This window comes from Amia ocellicauda, unplaced genomic scaffold, assembly GCF_036373705.1.
Source record: "Amia ocellicauda isolate fAmiCal2 unplaced genomic scaffold, fAmiCal2.hap1 HAP1_SCAFFOLD_38, whole genome shotgun sequence".
In the NCBI taxonomy this organism is placed as follows: domain Eukaryota; kingdom Metazoa; phylum Chordata; class Actinopteri; order Amiiformes; family Amiidae; genus Amia; species Amia ocellicauda.
The window spans coordinates 329755-347355 of record NW_027102952.1 but is presented as its reverse complement, the minus strand read 5'-3'; the positions used below and the strand labels follow the sequence as shown (position 1 = coordinate 347355).

Sequence of the window (17601 nt, the reverse complement as noted above, 5' to 3'; positions counted from 1 at the left end):
GCACTGATATTTTTCCATCCATTTTTCTTTTTTTTTTTTTTTTTTGCTGGAAGTTCCGTCAATACCCGCCAACCTTTAAGAGACATCATGCAGCCAGGCCTCTCGGCTTGCGGCCACACCATCCTGAATGCGCCCGATCTCGTCAGATCTCGGAAGCTAAACGGGGCAGGGCCTGGTCAGTACATGGATGGGAGACCTCCTAGAAATACCAGGTGCTGCAAGCCTTTTACGTCTCCTGGGTAACTTCATCGTAGCTCTTAATACTCTCTTTCTGTCTCCAGGAGATATAATTGAAGAATTGTCCACTTACTAGGCTACTTTCAACACCCTTTGCTGCACTGATATTTTTCCCTCCATTTTTCTTTTTATTTTATTTTTTTGCTGGAAGTTCCGTCAATATCCGCCAGCCTTTAAGAGACATCATGCAGCCAGGCCTCTTGGCTTGTAGTCACACCGTCCTGAACGCTCCCGATCATATCAGATTTCGGAAGCTAAACGGGGCAGGGCCTGGTCAGTACTTGGATGTGTGACCTCCTGGAAATACCAGGTGCTGCAAGCTTTTTACGTCTCCTGGGTAACTTCATCGTAGCTCTTAATACTCTCTTTCTATCTCCAGGAGATATAATTGAAGAATTGTACACGTACCCGGCTACTTTCAACACCCTTTACTGCACTGGTATATTTCCCTCTATTTTTCTTTTTTTGTTTTGCTGGCAGTTCCGTCAATACCCGCCAGCCTTTAAGAGACATCATGCAGCCAGGCATCTCGGCTTGCGGCCACACCATCCTGAACGCGCCCGATCTCGTCAGATCTCGGAAGCTAAACGGGGCAGGACCTGGTCAGTACATGAATGTGAGACCTCCTGGAAATACCTCGTGCTGCAAGCTTTTACGTCTCCTGGGTAACTTTATCGTAGCTCTTAATACTCTCTATCTGTCTGGAGGAGATATAATTGAAGTATTGTACACGTACCCAGCTACTGTCAACACCCTTTGCTGCACTGATATTTTTCCATCCATTTTTTTTTTTTTTTTTTTTTTTTTTTTGCTGGAAATTCCGTCAATACCCGCCATCCTTTAAGAGACATCATGCAGCCAGGCATCTCGGCTTGCGGCCACACCATACTGAACGCGCCCGATCTCGTCAGATCTCGGAAGCTAAACGGGGCAGGACCTGGTTAGTACATGAATGTGAGACCTCCTGGAAATACTTAGTGCTGCAAGCGTTTACGTCTGCTGGGTAAGTTTATCGTAGCTCTTAATACTCTCTTTCTGTCTGGAGGAGATATAATTGAAGTATTGTACACGTACCCGGCTACTTTCAACACCCATTGCTGCACTGATATTTTTCCCTCCATTTTTCTTTTTTTTTTTTTTTTGCTGGAAGCTCCGTCAATACCCGCCAACCATTAAGACACATCATGCAGCCAGGCCTCTCGGCTTGCGGCCACACCGCCCTGAACACCCCCAATCTCGTCAGACCTCGGAAGCTGAACGGGGCAGTGCCTGTTCAGTACTTGCATGGGAGACCTGCTGGAAATAAAAGGTGCTGCAAGCATCTTACGTCTGTCTCCTGAGTAACTTCATCGTAGCTCTTAATACTCTCTTTCTGTCTGGAAGAGATATAATTGAAGAATTGTACACGTACCCGGCTACTTTCAACACCCTTTGCTGCACTGATATTTTTCCCTCCATTTTTCTTTTTTCTTTTTTTTTTGCTGGAAGTTCCATCAATACCCGCCAGCCTTTAAGAGACATCATGCAGCCAGGCGTCTCGGCTTGCGGCCACACCATCCTGAACGCGCCCGATCTCGTCAGATCTCGGAGGCTAAACGGGGCAGGACCTGGTCAGTACTTGGATGGGAGACCTCCTAGAAATACCAGGTGCTGCAAGCTTTTTATGTCTCCTGGGTAACTTCATCGTAGCTCTTAATACTCTCTTTCAGTCTGGAGGAGATATAATTGAAGAATTGTACACGTACCCGGCTACTTTCAACAGCCTTTGCTGCACTGGTATTTTTCCCTCTATTTTTCTTTTTTTTTTTGCTGGCAGTTCCGTCAATACCCGCCAGCCTTTAAGAGACATCATGCAGCCAGGCCTCTCGGCTTGCGGCCACACCGTCCTGAACGCGCCCGATCTCGTCAGATCTCGGAATTTAAACGGGGCAGGGCCTGGTCAGTACTTTTATAGGTGACCTTCTGGAAATACGAGGTGCTGCAAACTTTTTACGTCTCCTGGGTAACTTCATCGTAGCTCTTAATTCTCTCTTTCTGTCTGGAGGAGATATAATTGAAGAGTTGTACACGTACCCGGCTACTTTCAACAGCCTTTGCTGCACTGATATTTTTCCCTCCATTTCTCTTTTTTTTTTTTGCTGGCTGTTCCGTCAATACCCGCCAGCCTTTAAGAGACATCATGCAGCCAGGCATCTTGGCTTGCGGCCACACCGTCCTGAACGCGCCCGATCTCGTCAGATCTCGGAAGCCAAACGGGGCAGGGCCTGGTCAGTACTTGGATGGGTGTCCTCCTGGAAATACCAGGTGCTGCAAGCTTTTTACGTCTCCTGGGTAACTTCATCGTAGCTCTTAATACTCTCTTTCAGTCTGGAGGAGATATAATTGAAGAATTGTACACGTACCTGGCTACTTTCAACACCCTTTGCTGCACTGATATTTTTACCACCATTTCTCTTTTTTTTTATTTGCTGGATGTTCCGTCACAACCCGCCAACCATTAAGAGACATCATGCAGCCAGGCCTCTCGGCTTGCAGCAACACCGTCCTGAACGCCCCCGATCTCATCAGATCTTGGAATTTAAACGGGGCAGGGCCTGGTCAGTACTTGGATGGGTGACCTCCTGGAAATGCCAGGTGCTGCAAGATTTTTACGTCTCCTGGGTAACTTCATCGTAGCTCTTAATACTCTCTTTCTGTCTGGAGGAGATATAATTGAAGAATTGTACACGTACCCGGCTACTTTCAAAACCCATTACTGCACTGATATTTTTCCCTCCATTTTTCTTTTTCTTTATTTATTTTTTTTTTATTTGCTGGAAGTTCCGTCATTACCCGTCAGCCTTTAAGAGACATCATGCAGCCAGGCATCTTGGCTTGCGGCCACATTGTCCTGAACGCGCCCGATCTCGTCAGATCTCGGAAGCTAAACGGGGCAGGGCCTGATCAGTACTTGGATGGGAGACCTCCAGGAAATACCTGGTGCTGCAAGCTTTTAACGTCTCCTGGGAAACTTCATCGTAGCTCTTAATACTCTCTATCTGTCTGGAGGTGTTATAATTGAGGAATTGTACATGTACCCGGCTACTTTCAACAGCCTTTGCTGCACTGGTATTTTTCCCTCTATTTTTCTTTTTTTTTTTGCTGGCAGTTCCGTCAATACCCGCCAGCCTTTAAGAGACATCATGCAGCCAGGCGTCTCGGCTTGCGGCCACACCATCCTGAACGCGCCCGATCTCGTCAGATCTCGGAAGCTAAACGGGGCAGGACCTGGTCAGTACTTGAATGTGAGACCTCCTGGAAATACCTGGTGCTGCAAGCTTTTACGTCTCCTGGGTAACTTTATCGTAGCTCTTAATACTCTCTATCTGTCTGGAAGAGATATAATTGAAGTATTGTACACGTACCCAGCTACTGTCAACACCCATTGCTGCACTGATATTTTTCCCTCCATTTTTCTTTTTCTTTATTATTATTGCTGGAAGTTCCGTCAATATCCGCCAGCCTTTAAGAGACATCATGCAGCCAGGCATCTCGGCTTGCGGCCACACCATCCTGAACGCGCCCGATCTCGTCAGATCTCGGAAGCTAAACAGGGCAGGACCTGGTCAGTACTTGATTGTGAGACCTCCTGGAAATACCTAGTGCTGCAAGCTTTTACATCTCCTGGGTAACTTTATCGTTGCTCTTTATACTCTCTATCTGTCTGGAGGAGATATAATTGAAGTATTGTACACGTACCCGTCTACTTTCAACACCCTTTGCTGCACTGATATTTTTCCCTCCATTTTTCTTTTTCTTTTTCATTTTTTCTTTTTTTTTGCTGGAAGTTCCGTCAATATCCGCCAGCCTTTAAGAGACATCATGCAACCAGGCCTCTCGGCTTGCGGACACACAGTCCTGAACGCGCCCGATCTCGGAAGATCTCGGAAACTAAACGGAACAGGACCTGGTCAGTACTTGGATGGGAGATCTTCTGGAAATACCAGGTGCTGCCAGCTTTTTACGTCTCCTGGGGAACTTCATCGTAGCTCTTAATACTCTCTTTCTGTCTGGAGAATATATAATTGAAGAATTGTACACGTACCCGGCTACTTTCAACACCCTTTGCTGCACTGGTATTTTTCCCTCTAATTTTCTTTTTTTTTTTTCCTGGCAGTTCCGTCAATACCCGCCAGCCTTTAAGAGACATCATGCAGCCAGGCATCTCGGCTTGCGGCCACACCATCCTGAACGCGCCCGATCTCGTCAGATCTCGGAAACTGAATGGGGCAGGGCCTGGTCAGTAATTGGATGGGAGACCTCCTGGAAATACCAGGTGCTGCAAGCTTTTTACGTCTGCTGGGTAAGTTTATCGTAGCTCTTAATACTCTCCTACTGTCTGGAGGAGATATAATTGAAGTATTGTACACGTACCCGTCTACTTTCAACACCCTTTGCTGCACTGATATTTTTCCCTCCATTTTTCTTTTTCTTTTTCTTTTTTTCTTTTTTTTTGCTGGAAGTTCCGTTAATACCCGCCAGCCATTAAGAGACATCATGCAGCCAGGCCTCTTGGCTTGCGAACACACAGTCCTGAACGCGCCCGATCTCGGAAGATCTCGGAAACTAAATGGGGCAGGACCTGGTCAGTACTTGGATGGGAGATCTTCTGGAAATACCAGGTGCTGCCAGCTTTTTACGTCTCCTGGGGAACTTCATTGTAGCTCTTAATACTCTCTTTCTGTCTGGAGAATATATAATTGAAGAATTGTACACGTACCCGGCTACTTTCAACACCCTTTGCTGCACTGGTATTTTTCCCTCTATTTTTCTTTTTTTTTTTTTGCTGGCAGTTCCGTCAATACCCGCCAGCCTTTAAGAGACATCATGCAGCCAGGCATCTCGGCTTGCGGCCACACCATCCTGAACGCGCCCGATCTCGTCAGATCTCGGAAACTGAATGGGGCAGGGCCTGGTCAGTACTTGGATGGGAGACCTCCTGGAAATACCAGGTGCTGCAAGCTTTTTACGTCTGCTGGGTAAGTTTATCGTAGCTCTTAATACTCTCCTACTGTCTGGAGGAGATATAATTGAAGTATTGTACACGTACCCGGCTACTTTCAACACCCATTGCTGCACTGATATTTTTCCCTCCATTTTTCTTTTTCTTTATTAATTTTTCTGGAAGTTCCGTCAATATCCGCCAGCCTTTAAGAGACATCATGCAGCAAGGCCTCTTGGCTTGCGGCCACACCGTCCTGAACGCGCCCGATCTCTTTAGATCTCGGAATTTAAACGGGGCAGGGCCTGGTCAGTACTTTTATAGGTGACCTTCTGGAAATACGAGGTGCTGCAAACTTTTTACGTCTCCTGGGTAACTTCATCGTAGCTCTTAATTCTCTCTTTCTGTCTGGAGGAGATATAATTGAAGAGTTGTACACGTACCCGGCTACTTTCAACAGCCTTTGCTGCACTGATATTTTTCCCTCCATTTCTCTTTTTTTTTTTTGCTGGCTGTTCCGTCAATACCCGCCAGCCTTTAAGAGACATCATGCAGCCAGGCATCTTGGCTTGCGGCCACACCGTCCTGAACGCGCATGATATCGTCAGATCTCGGAAGCTAAACGGGGCAGGACCTGGTCAGTACATGGATGGGAGACTTCCTAGAAATACCAGGTGCTGCAAGCTTTTTACGTCTCCTGGGTAACTTTATCGTAGCTCTTAATACTCTCTATCTGTCTGGAGGAGATATAATTGAAGAATTGTACACGTACCCGGCTACTTTCAACACCCTTTGCTGCACTGGTATATTTCCCTCTATTTTTCTTTTTTTTTTTTGGTGGCAGTTCCGTCAATACCCGCCAGCCTTTAAGAGACATCATGCAGCCAGGCATCTCGGCTTGCGGCCACACCATCCTGAACGCGCCCGATCTCGTCAGATCTCGGAAGCTAAACGGGGCAGGGCCTGGTCAGTACTTAGATGGGAGACCTCCTGGAGATACCAGGTGCTGCAAGCTTTTTACATCACTTGGGTAACTTCATCGTAGCTCTTAATACTCGCTTTCTGTCTGGAGGAGATATAATTGAAGTATTGTACACGTACCCAGCTACATTTAACACCGTTTGCTGCACTGATATTTTCCCCTCCATTTTTCTTATTTCTTTTTTTTTTGCTGGAACTTCCGTCAATACCCGCCAGCCTTTAAGAGACTTCATAAATCCAGGCCTCTTGGCTTGCGGCCACACCGTCCTGAACGTGCCCGATCTCGTCAGATCTCGGAAGCTGAACGGGGCAGGGCCTGGTCAGTACTTGGATGGGTGACCTCCTGGAAATACCAGGTGCTGCAAGCTTTTTTCGTCACTTGGGTAACTTCATCGTAGCTCTTAATACTCGCTTTCTGTCTGGAGGAGATATAATTGAAGTATTGTACACGTACCCGGCTACATTCAACACCCTTTCCTGCACTGATATTTTTCCCTCCATTTTTCTATTTTTTTTTTTTTTTTTTTTCTTGGATGTTCCGTCAATACCCGCCAGCCTTTTAGAGACATCATCCAGCCAGGCGTCTTGGCTTGTGTGCCACACCATCCTGAATGCGCCCGATCTCGTCAGGTCTCGGAAGCTAAACGGGGCAGGTCCTGATCAGTACTTGGATGGGTGACCTCCTGGAAATACCATGTAATGCAAGCTTTTTACGTATCCTGTGTAACTTCATCGTAGCTCTTAATACTCTTTATGTCTGGAGGAGATATAATTGAAGTATTGTACACGTACCCGGCTACTTTCAACACCCTTTGCTGCACTGAAATTTTTCCCTCCATTTTTGTTATTTCTTTTTTTTTTGCTGGAAGTTCCGTCAATACCCTCCAGCCTTTTAGAGACATTATGCAGCCAGGCCTCTTGGCTTGCGGCCACACCGTCCTGAACGCGCCCGATCTCGTCAGACCTTGGAAACTAAACGAGCCAGGGCCTGGATGGTACTTGGATGGGTGACCTCCTGGAAATACCATGTAATGCAAGCTTTTTACGTATCCTGTGTAACTTCATCGTAGCTCTTAATACTCTCTTTCAGTCTGGAGGAGATATAATTGAAGAATTGTACACGTACCCGGCTACTTTCAACACCCTTTGCTGCACTGATATTTTTCCCTCCATTTTTCTTTTTTCTATTGATTTTTGCAGGAAGTTCCATCAATACCCTCCAGCCTTTAAGAGACATCATGCAGCCAGGCCTCTTGGCTTGCGGCCACACCGTCCTGAACGCACCTGATCTCGTCAGATCTTGGAAGCTAAATGGGGCAGGGCCTGGTCAGTACTTGGATGGGAGACCTCCTGGAAATACCAGGTGCTGCAAGCTTTTTTCGTCTGCTGGGTAACTTTATCTTAGCTCTTAATACACTCTTTCTGTCTGGAGGAGATATAATTGAAGTATTGTACACGTACCCGGCTACTTTTAACACCCTTTGCTGCACTGATATTTTTCCCTCCATTTTTCTTTTTCTTTTTTCTTTTTTCTGGAAGTTCCGTCAATATCCGCCAGCCTTTAAGAGACATCATGCAGCAAGGCCTCTTGGCTTGCGGCCACACCGTCCTGAACGCGCCCCATCTCGTCAGCTCTCGGAAGCTAAACTGGGCAGGGCCTGGTCATTACTTGAATGTGAGACCTTCTGGAAATTCCAGGCGCTGCAAGCTTTTTTCGTCACCTGGGGAACTTCGTCGTAGCTTTTAATACTCTCTTTCTGTCTGGAGGAGATTTAATTGAAGAATTGTACACGTACCTGGCTACTTTCAACACCCTTTGCGGCAGTGATATTTTTCCCTCCATTTTTCTTATTTCTTTTTTTTTTTTTTTTATTTGCTGGAAGTTCCGTCAATACCCGCCAGCCTTTAAAAGACATCATGCAGCCATGTCTCTCGGCTTGCGGCCACACCGTCCTGAACGCGTCAGATCTCGGAAGCTGAACGGGGCAGGGTCCTGGTCAGTACTTGGATGGGTGACCTCCTGGAAATACCAGGTGCTGCAAGCTTTTATCGTCACTTGGGTAACTTCATCGTAGCTCTTAATACTCTCTTTCTGTCTGAAGGAGATATAATTGAAGTATTGTAAACGTACCCGGCTACTTTCAACACCCTTTGCTGCACTGATATTTTTCCCTCCATTTTTCTTTTTTCATTTTTTTTTGCTGGAAGGTCCGTCAATACCCTCCAGCCATTTAGAGACATCATGGAGCCAGGCCTCTTGGCTTGCGGCCACACTGTCCTGAACGTGCCCGATCTCGTCAGACCTTGGAAACTAAACGGGCCAGGGCCTGGTTAGTACTTGGATGGGTGACCTCCTGGAAATACCAGGTGATGCAAGCTTTTTACGTATCCTGTGTAACTTCATCGTAGCTCTTAATACTCTCTTACAGTCCGGAGGAGATATAATTGAAGAATTGTACACGTACCCGGCTACTTTCAACACCCTTTGCTGCACTGATATATTTCCCTCCATTTTTCTTTTTTCTTTTATTTTTTGCTGTAAGTTCCGTCAATACCCTCCAGCCTTTAAGAGACATCATGCAGCCAGGCATCTCGGCTTGCGGCCACACCATCCTGAACGCGCCCGATCTCGTCAGATCTCGGAAGCTGAACGGGGCAGGGCCTGGTCAGTACTTGGATGTGTGACCTCCTGGAAATAACAGGTGCTGCAAGCTTTTTTCGTCACTTGGGTAACTTCATCATAGCTCTTTATACTCTCTTTCTGTCTGGAGGAGATATAATTGAAGAATTGTACACGTACCCGGCTACTTTCAACACCCTTTCCTGCACTGATATTTTTCCCTCCATTTTTCTATTTTTTTTTTTTTTTTTTTTTTCTGGAAATTCCGTCAATACCCGCCAGCCTTTAAGAGACAGCATGCAGCCAGGCGTCTCGGCTTGTGGCCACACCGTCCTGAATGCGCCCGATCTCGTCAGATCTCGGAAGCTAAACGGGGCAGGGCCTGGTCAGTACTTAGATGGGAGACCTCCTGGAAATACCAGGTGCTGCAAGCTTTTTACATCACTTGGGTAATTTCATCGTAGCTCTTAATACTCTCTTTCTGTCTGGAGGAGATATAATTGAAGTATTGTACACGTACCCGGCTACTTTTAACACCCTTTGCTGCACTGATATTTTTCCCTCCAGTTCTCTTTTTTCTTCTTCATTTTGCTGGAAGATCCGTCAATACCCTCCAGCCTTTATGAGACATCATGCAGCCAGGCCTCTTGGCATGAGGACACATTGTCCTGAACGCGCCCGAACTCATCAGATCTCGGAAGCTAAACGGGGCAGGGCCTGGTCAGTACTTGAATGTGAGAACTCCTAGAAATACCAGGTGCTGCAAGCTTTTTACGTCTCCTGGGTAACTTCATCGTAGCTCTTAATACTCTCTTTCTGTCTGGAGGAGATATAATTGAAGAAATGTACACGTACCCGGCTACTTTCAACACCCTTTCCTGCACTGATATTTTTCCCTGCATTTTTCTATATATATATATTTTTTTTTTTGCTGGAAATTCCGTCAATACCCGCCAGCCTTTAAGAGACATCATGCAGCCAGGAATCTCGGCTTGCGGCCACACCGTCCTGAACGCGCCAGATCTCGTCAGATCTCGGAAGCTAAACGTGGCAGGACCTGGTCAGTACTTGAATTTGAGACCTCCTGGAAATAACTGGTGCTGCCAGCTTTTTACGTCTGCTGGGTAACTTTATCGTAGCTCTTAATACTCTCTTTCAGTCTGGAGGAGATATAATTGAAGTATTGTACATTTGCCCAGCTACTTTTAACACCCTTTGCTGCACTGATATTTTTGCCTCCATTTTTCTTTTTCTTTTTTTTTTTTCTGCTGGAAGTTCCGTCAATACCCGCCAACCTTTAAGAGACATCATGCAGCCAGGCGTCTCGGCTTGTGGCCACACCGTCCTGAATGCGACCGATCTCGTCAGATCTCGGAAGCTAAACAGGGCAGGGCCTGGTCAGTACTTGGATGGGTGACCTCCTGGAAATACCAGGTGCTGCAAGCTTTATACGTCTCCTGGGTAACATCATCGTAGATCTTAATACTCTCTTTCTGTCTGGAGGAGATATAATTGAAGAAATGTACACGTACCCGGCTACTTTCAACACCCTTTGCTGAACTGATATTTTTCCCTCCATTTTTCTTTTTTTATTTGCTGGAAGTTCCGTCAACACCCGTCAGCCTTTAAGAGACATCATGCAGCCAGGGCTCTCGGCTTGCGGCTACACCGTCCTGGACGCACCCCGTCTCGTCAGATCTCGGAAGCTAAACGGGGCATGGCCTGGTCAGTACTTGGATGGGAGATCTCCTAGAAATACCAGGTGCTGCAAGCTTCTTACGTCTCCTGGGTAACTTCATCGTAGCTCTTAATACTCTCTTTCTGTCTGGAGGAGATATAATTGAAGAATTGTACACGTTCCCGGCTACTTTCAACACCCTTTCCTGCACTGCTATTTTTCCCTCCATTTTTTAATTTTTTTATTTTTTATTTTTTGCTGGAAATTCCGTCAATACCCGCCAGCCTTTAAGAGACATCATGCAGCCAGGCATCTCGGCTTGCGGCCACACCGTCCTGAACGTGCCCGATCTCGTCAGACCTTGGAAACTAAACGGGCCAGGGCCTGGTTAGTACTTGGATGGGTGACCTCCAGGAAATACCACGTGATGCAAGCTTTTTACGTCTCCTGGGTAACTTCATCGTAGCTCTTAATACTCTTTATCTGTCTGGAGGAGATATAATTGAAGTATTGTACACTTTGTCTTAGGGACAGTCTGGCTAGCAGTGACTGAGTGGTTGACAGACGACAAGCAACGGAATGTACGTGCTCTGTGATGTCATAACAGTCAGCTGAGAGAGGCTCGTGATGTCATCGCTGAGCTGTCTGTCTGTCTGTCTGTCTCTCTCTCTCTCTCTCTTTCTCTCTCTCTCTCTCTTCCTCTCAATTCAATTCATTTGTATTGTCAAAGCAATTGGACATACATACATATATATATATATATATATACATACATACATACATCCATACATGCTAGAAAGTCATTACTATGTTATCTTAAAGGCTAACTAAGCAGAACATATATCATTATAGAACAGAGTTCATAGGTCAACACATGGTTTTAGGGAACAGGCACGTAGGTCATACCGTTTGACATTGTCTCCAAGGTTCTCATCGTAAATAACAAACAGAAATCAAACTATCTTCTGGGCTGACCTTCTAGCTTGACCGTATCTTTCTTAAGTATACAAGAGAGAAAAACAGGTGTAAGAAAATAATTTCTAATTTTCCTTCTACACATATATACATACATACATACATATGTAGCGTTATGTTGGGTGTATTTGGATAAGAGCATTTGGGCTCTGAGCTGAAGCACTGATCTAAAGAAGACCTCTCCCCCCCCAAAGTTATCAGATTTCCTTAGCTCATCAGCTTGGAACTGGTTTGCATCAAAGTGACAGTTTTGGGGAGGATGGCACCGAGAAGAGGCCAAATAGTTTGGAATTCTGCTATGAGATGTCTGGAGAAAGGGGCCTGTAGGTGATAAAAACTCTTTGAAGTGGATGAGAGCCGAAATCCCGACATAGAGCTACGAACCCAGGCCAACCGGCATTTCCAAAAGATGGCATGGATTGACATCAGTCATAAATAAAGCCTCCCTCCAATAGGACACTGGGGGCTGAAACCGAAATCCAATCTCAAGAACTCAGGGACCAATCACCTACTGATCTGACAGACTATAAGGAACAGCGGACAGTCTTTCTCTCTCTCTCTCTCTCACCTGAACCAGAAACTCGCTGCCACAGCTCAACCTGTAGCTCTGTTTCCAGAACCGGAATCAGAAACCAACCAAGTCTTTGCCGGCAACAGAAGAGTTAAACTGGGAGAAGGAGATTGAGCGAAGAATTATTTTAAAGGACTTTATTAAATAAATAACTTCACAGACCCACCTGATCAGTGGAGTTTTACAGCTGGACAATTGACTAAGTCGACTGAATACGAAAGTGTCAGTCACTTAAATAGCTATTTGAGTCTTAAGAAACTTGACCCTTGGAACAAACAGGGCCCTGCTTTCCTCAAAGACTTTGTCTTCAAGTAACTACGGTGGAACCCTGCTTACAAAGAAGATTTTGTGCACAACCTTGGAGCATTCAAACCAGTGGAAAATCTGTTTGGAAAAGACTCTACATTCCCGAAACCCCAACTTCCAGGTGCATCGACTGAGTGGAAGTTCTTGGACAAAGCCGAACCGGACTGCCTTTGTTCCAAACCACACGGACCTCGTGCCGTGTGCTGTTATCTGAGCCCGAAGCCAGAGAGGCCTCTCTGCGACGAAGTTCACATAAGTTTAACAGTTTGGAGTTTGTGATTCATGACATTTGAGAAATCAATTAGAAATGTTAATCTGTGATTCATAACTCTAGAATGTGTAATATCATTTAGTTTTCTTAAATATAAATGTGAGTTGCATTAAACTGTTTTGTTGATAATTTTAGAAATAAAATCTGTCAACGCCGAGAAATATCTTCTCATTCCTGTTTAACTGTTTAGTCTGAAATTGACACAAGTTAATAGACATTAGATTATTGGTGGCCCTGCCTATCCTTAATCATTGAATAATAATCAGTTAAGGGAAATTGTGGTAACAAGTAATGATAGGATCTTTCTCTCCACCTAAACGTTAATGAGACTGATATATATATAACGAGAAGTTACCTGACATAAATACTAACCTGCGTAGTTATTTAATGTCTGACTAATAATACTAACGAGAGACTCACCTTCGTCTTACTAACCGGTATTGTAGTCAATGTGTTTATAACCTTTTTTGTTTAACGATTTGTTAAACGGAATGTACGTGCTCTGTGATGTCATAGCAGTAAGCTGAGAGAGGCTCGTCATGTCATCGCTGAGCTGGCTGGCTGGCTCTCTGTGTGTGTGTGTGTGTGTGTGTGTGTGTCTCTCTGTCTGTCTGTCTGTCTGTCTCTCTCTCTCTCTCTCTCTTACTCTCTCTCTCTCCCTCTCAATTCAATTCATTTGTATTGTCAAAGCAATTGGACATGCATACATACATACATACATATATATGGAAAATAAACAATATGTGTACATCTCTTTCTGCATTAGTGGTGCCCTCACAGATGTGCAAGTTACATGACAGACAGACAGACAGACACTCACACACACTTTCACACACACACACACACACACACACACACTTTCACAGACAGACAGACAGACAGACACACACACACACACACACACACACTTGTATACCTGACACGTATAGAAGACTGGATAGGGAGATATAAATAGCAATGGGGAGACTCTTGTACTTGGTGTGGCTCTATCCATATAGTGGGGCCAGCAGCCACTTAGCAGGTGCAGCAATAGAAGCTCAGCCTGGGGAGACTGGATTTAGCATTTCCTCTCCATTTTGATAACTATCCATAATCATTTCTGCAAAATACTTCTATGATACCTATGTATGTTTTTTACTTGTACTATATTATACTATCAAGTATCAGTGTACACATACAATGTGACCTGTTACATTAATACAGAGGCCACGGAAGGCCAGATCACTAATAGCCACTGTCCCCTGATATTACACTTTTTTACAATCACTTTGGCACTCATTTCAGAACCTTGATGTCATTTTTCAAAACTCTAGACACCCGATGATCAAAATGCACATTTTTCAAAACTCTAACACTTTTTTACAATTGCTTGGATACAATACACATCAACCTCAGATCATTTGTTCATTGAACTAAAATGACACAACTTAACATCAAAGTATTACCATTTCAAAATGCAATTCACACATTACATCTGAGATCACTGTCTATTCATTTCATTACAAAGATCTAACTATCAATTGATACAGCTGCTCAAAATGATAAGTGACTGTTGCATTACTCTTAATGCATAATTTTATGGAAACTGACAAACAATATTCCATGTTTCGATCATGAAAGTTTCAGGATAATGAGATCCATTGACATCAATAAACGAGGAGCATGAACCAGTTGGACTACATTATCTATGGATGTAATATTTCATCATCATTCATCATCATGTAGCACTTTTCCACACCATGTTTGCAGTGTGGAAGGAAAGTTAGAATTTTTTTCTCTAATACCTGTTTTTCTCTCTTGTATACTTAAGAAAGATAAGGTCAAGCTAGAAGGTCAGGCCAGAAGGTAGTTTGATTTCTGTTTGTTATTTACGATGAGAATCTTGGAGACAATGTCAAACAGTATGATTGAAGTGCCTGCTCCCTAATCCATGTGTTGATCTATGAACTCTGTCCTATAATGATATAAATTCTGCTTAGCTAACTTTTAAGATAACATAGTAATGACTTTCTGATTATAACCAGCTCTTTGATTTTTGTGTATAAAAGCTCTGACTGTTAAAATGAAGGCAGAGCGACTTTGGGATCTACTTGAGTCACTGTTCCTCTCCACGCTGCGTGTATTAAAGGCATTGCAACTAACGCTCCAACCTGGTTGAAGATGATTGTTCTTCCACATCAGATTTGACATTACTGTATGTATGCAGGCCCTTGTAATTGCTTTTCCAATACTGCCAACTGGTTATTGATGATTGATTTCACATTGTGGTACGAGTATCGAGTGAAATGAGTGCTATCCACCCCAGCAACACAGTGATAACATGGAGCCGGCAAGTCATCCAGGTCACAATAGAGGTCAAGCAGTGGGAGGAGGAAGACGTGGTGGTCAAAGGAATGGAAGGGGACATGCACCCCTTCTGAGAGGTGGTCGTGGGCCTCGTCATAGAGGAGGGCTTAGGCCTCACCAGAGAGGCAGCCATGGGCCTCATTTGAGAGGTGTTGGGGGAACGTGGTAGAGGACAAGGCCACGGACCAGACAGCGGCAGCAACAGCAAATAGTGTCCAGTGAAATCCGAGAAATAGTTGTAGAGCATGTTGTAAATCATGGCATGACCATGACTGAGGCAGCTACAATGATTCAATCAAACCTCAGAATCAACTCAGGATCAACTGTGGCCTCAATCATCAGAAATGTCCGTACTGAGAAGCGGCAAGTCTTCAGCATGCACTAAACATTAGGCTACTCTCAATTGTCAAATGACTGTATACTGCATACCAATGTGTAGCACAGAGTATAGTGTGCCTTTTGAAAGAAATGCAGACAGAGTGAAGCAGCTGATGACTGAGTATGTTCAGGTATGTTCAGTTTCAAGATGCCTCTTGTGAAAAATGGTTGTGAGAACCTGAACCTGAACACAGGGCTGATGGAAATTCAGAAGTACAGTAATCAATCCTTTGTTTTACACTAAGCCAGGTGAGGAACACTGCAGTTGACATTTTACTGTAGTTTTGTTCTTTTTTGTAGCTAATTATTGTTGCATGGCTTCAAAGAAACCTATGGTGTGATTTGATTGTATTGCATCAATACATTTCAGATTTTGTTCAATGATTCCACTGTGTCTGTAGTATTCTCTCTACTAGTCCTTTTACAGTGATGTATTTATGTGTAGTACCATAATGAAACATGTATCACATATTTTGTACTACAATATTTAATGATTGTACGAACAACTACACAGTGAAACTACCGGTATCTTCTGTGTGGGTGATCTAAATAAATGTTACTATGGTATTTCATGATAAATGAATTATTTGAACCAACAAGTCTGCAAGTGCAAGGTTTCTTTAAAGATATGAATGCACAATGCAATGTTTTGAACATTGGACAGCCTGTGTTACAAGTGATGACCGTTTTGAGTTTTGTGTCTAGAGTTTTGAAAAATGACATCAAGGTTCTGAAATTAGTGACAAAGTGATTGTAAAAAACTGTATATTCATCCTATTTAATGTGCTCTTTTAAAATGTACTTTTCTTTTTTATGTTGCCATTTTTGTTCTACCAATGTTTCAGTTGTTAGCCAAAGATTGACAGAGTACATCTCATACACACAGGCCAGACAGCAAGGATTTCTTTTTGAAATTCAATTACAAATGCTGCATGAACTCATCAATACGATTAGAGCTCCTGAAAGCAATATAACTAACTCACTCTACAGCATCTCATTAGCAGTGAAAAGAAACCAAGAAAGTTGGGACAGTCGACTGTTTACCACTATGTAACATCACCTTTTCTTTTAATAACACTTATTAAGCACTTGGGCACTGAAGACACCACTTGGTTAAGTTTAGCAAGTGGGATTTCCCCCCATTCATCCATTATGCATTTCCTCAGCTGCGCAACTGCACAGGGCCTTCGTTGTCTTAATTTGCACTTCATAGTGCGCCACACATTCTCAATTCGGAGACAGGTCAGGACTGCAGGCAGGCCATGCTAGCACCCGCACTCTCTGCCTACGCAACCATGCGCTTGTAATCTGGGCAGAATGTGGTTTGGCGTTATCCTGCTGAAAAATGCAGGGATGTCCCTGGAAAAGACGATGTCTGGATGGCAGCATATGTTGCTCCAAAATGTGTACATCTCTTTCTGCAAAAATGGTGCCCTCACAGATGTGCGAGTTACATGACAGACAGACACTCATACACACTGTCACACCCACACACACACACACACTTTCACAGACAGACACACGCACACACACTCACTTTCACACAGAGACAGACACACAAACACAGAGACAGACACACACACACTCACTTTCACACAGAGACACACAAACACATACACTTTCACACAGACACACACACACATACATACATACATACATACATATATAAGGAAAAGAAACAATACATTTAAAAATCACAAAAAGATGTAATAAAGTACAGAAAATCTAAATGTAATAAAATGTGATCTTTAATACACACAAATATGTATGGCTGGTCGGATGCGTCTTGGACTCGGGTTCCTCTTCATTACGTATAATGCTTTTGCCTTTTGCTATAGCTTTCCGTGGAGGGGATCGTGGGTGAGTTTGTACCATTCTTGGGAGGCTCTGCCTTGTTGGGGCGGAGCTGTGATCCAGGTGAACAGCAGATCGGACATAGGTGGGCATGTGGGCGGAGGAGGAAGGCCGGTCAAGCAAATAAGCTTGCTAAGGTACGCAGCAGCAGCAAGCAGCCCCACCATCCAGTCAGCCAGCCAGTCTGGCTGGCAGTGACTGAGTGGTTGACAGACGGCAAGCAACGGAATGTACGTGCTCTGTGATGTCATAGGAGTCACCTGAGAGAGATGTTTGTGATGTCATCGCTGAGCTGGCTGGCTCTGTGTGTCTTGCTGGCTGTGTGTGTGTGTGTGAGAGAGAGAGAGACTTTTTGACTTTTATCAGACTTCATTGCCTGTTTGCAACACGCAATAATTCATAC

The 17601-nt window shown here is 44.3% G+C and overlaps 9 non-coding genes and 22 pseudogenes across 9 annotated transcripts; all 31 read left to right on the top strand.

Moving 5' to 3' along the window:
• Positions 1–105: 105 nt before the first annotated feature.
• On the top strand, positions 106–224 carry LOC136734005 (5S ribosomal RNA). Its single transcript, XR_010810385.1, has one exon. It is a non-coding gene; the product is annotated as a 5S ribosomal RNA (ribosomal RNA).
• A 216-nt stretch (positions 225–440) lies between these two features.
• LOC136734325 (uncharacterized) lies at positions 441–559 on the top strand (annotated as a pseudogene).
• A 210-nt stretch (positions 560–769) lies between these two features.
• On the top strand, positions 770–888 carry LOC136734395 (uncharacterized; annotated as a pseudogene).
• A 219-nt stretch (positions 889–1107) lies between these two features.
• Positions 1108–1226, top strand: LOC136733880 (uncharacterized; annotated as a pseudogene).
• Positions 1227–1439: 213 nt separating this feature from the next.
• LOC136733947 (uncharacterized) lies at positions 1440–1558 on the top strand (annotated as a pseudogene).
• Positions 1559–1777: 219 nt separating this feature from the next.
• LOC136734068 (5S ribosomal RNA) lies at positions 1778–1896 on the top strand. Its single transcript, XR_010810447.1, has one exon. It is a non-coding gene; the product is annotated as a 5S ribosomal RNA (ribosomal RNA).
• Positions 1897–2105: 209 nt separating this feature from the next.
• On the top strand, positions 2106–2224 carry LOC136734411 (uncharacterized; annotated as a pseudogene).
• Positions 2225–2434: 210 nt separating this feature from the next.
• LOC136733962 (5S ribosomal RNA) lies at positions 2435–2553 on the top strand. Its single transcript, XR_010810343.1, has one exon. It is a non-coding gene; the product is annotated as a 5S ribosomal RNA (ribosomal RNA).
• A 211-nt stretch (positions 2554–2764) lies between these two features.
• Positions 2765–2883, top strand: LOC136734294 (uncharacterized; annotated as a pseudogene).
• A 226-nt stretch (positions 2884–3109) lies between these two features.
• On the top strand, positions 3110–3228 carry LOC136734092 (uncharacterized; annotated as a pseudogene).
• A 209-nt stretch (positions 3229–3437) lies between these two features.
• On the top strand, positions 3438–3556 carry LOC136734131 (uncharacterized; annotated as a pseudogene).
• Positions 3557–3771: 215 nt separating this feature from the next.
• Positions 3772–3890, top strand: LOC136734291 (uncharacterized; annotated as a pseudogene).
• A 555-nt stretch (positions 3891–4445) lies between these two features.
• LOC136734251 (uncharacterized) lies at positions 4446–4564 on the top strand (annotated as a pseudogene).
• A 557-nt stretch (positions 4565–5121) lies between these two features.
• On the top strand, positions 5122–5240 carry LOC136734216 (uncharacterized; annotated as a pseudogene).
• A 216-nt stretch (positions 5241–5456) lies between these two features.
• On the top strand, positions 5457–5575 carry LOC136734486 (uncharacterized; annotated as a pseudogene).
• Positions 5576–5785: 210 nt separating this feature from the next.
• LOC136733889 (uncharacterized) lies at positions 5786–5904 on the top strand (annotated as a pseudogene).
• Positions 5905–6114: 210 nt separating this feature from the next.
• On the top strand, positions 6115–6233 carry LOC136734008 (5S ribosomal RNA). Its single transcript, XR_010810388.1, has one exon. It is a non-coding gene; the product is annotated as a 5S ribosomal RNA (ribosomal RNA).
• Positions 6234–6448: 215 nt separating this feature from the next.
• On the top strand, positions 6449–6567 carry LOC136734026 (5S ribosomal RNA). The gene has a single exon (XR_010810405.1). It is a non-coding gene; the product is annotated as a 5S ribosomal RNA (ribosomal RNA).
• Positions 6568–6787: 220 nt separating this feature from the next.
• LOC136733858 (uncharacterized) lies at positions 6788–6907 on the top strand (annotated as a pseudogene).
• Positions 6908–7120: 213 nt separating this feature from the next.
• On the top strand, positions 7121–7239 carry LOC136733910 (uncharacterized; annotated as a pseudogene).
• A 216-nt stretch (positions 7240–7455) lies between these two features.
• Positions 7456–7574, top strand: LOC136734041 (5S ribosomal RNA). Its single transcript, XR_010810420.1, has one exon. It is a non-coding gene; the product is annotated as a 5S ribosomal RNA (ribosomal RNA).
• A 216-nt stretch (positions 7575–7790) lies between these two features.
• On the top strand, positions 7791–7909 carry LOC136733936 (uncharacterized; annotated as a pseudogene).
• A 550-nt stretch (positions 7910–8459) lies between these two features.
• Positions 8460–8578, top strand: LOC136734241 (uncharacterized; annotated as a pseudogene).
• A 216-nt stretch (positions 8579–8794) lies between these two features.
• LOC136734236 (uncharacterized) lies at positions 8795–8913 on the top strand (annotated as a pseudogene).
• Positions 8914–9134: 221 nt separating this feature from the next.
• Positions 9135–9253, top strand: LOC136734161 (5S ribosomal RNA). The gene has a single exon (XR_010810471.1). It is a non-coding gene; the product is annotated as a 5S ribosomal RNA (ribosomal RNA).
• A 216-nt stretch (positions 9254–9469) lies between these two features.
• On the top strand, positions 9470–9588 carry LOC136733903 (uncharacterized; annotated as a pseudogene).
• A 221-nt stretch (positions 9589–9809) lies between these two features.
• Positions 9810–9928, top strand: LOC136733955 (uncharacterized; annotated as a pseudogene).
• Positions 9929–10146: 218 nt separating this feature from the next.
• Positions 10147–10265, top strand: LOC136734276 (5S ribosomal RNA). The gene has a single exon (XR_010810482.1). It is a non-coding gene; the product is annotated as a 5S ribosomal RNA (ribosomal RNA).
• A 209-nt stretch (positions 10266–10474) lies between these two features.
• On the top strand, positions 10475–10593 carry LOC136734425 (uncharacterized; annotated as a pseudogene).
• A 221-nt stretch (positions 10594–10814) lies between these two features.
• LOC136734362 (uncharacterized) lies at positions 10815–10933 on the top strand (annotated as a pseudogene).
• Positions 10934–17132: 6199 nt separating this feature from the next.
• Positions 17133–17247, top strand: LOC136733982 (U5 spliceosomal RNA). The gene has a single exon (XR_010810362.1). It is a non-coding gene; the product is annotated as a U5 spliceosomal RNA (small nuclear RNA).
• The last annotated feature ends 354 nt before the right edge of the window (positions 17248–17601 follow it).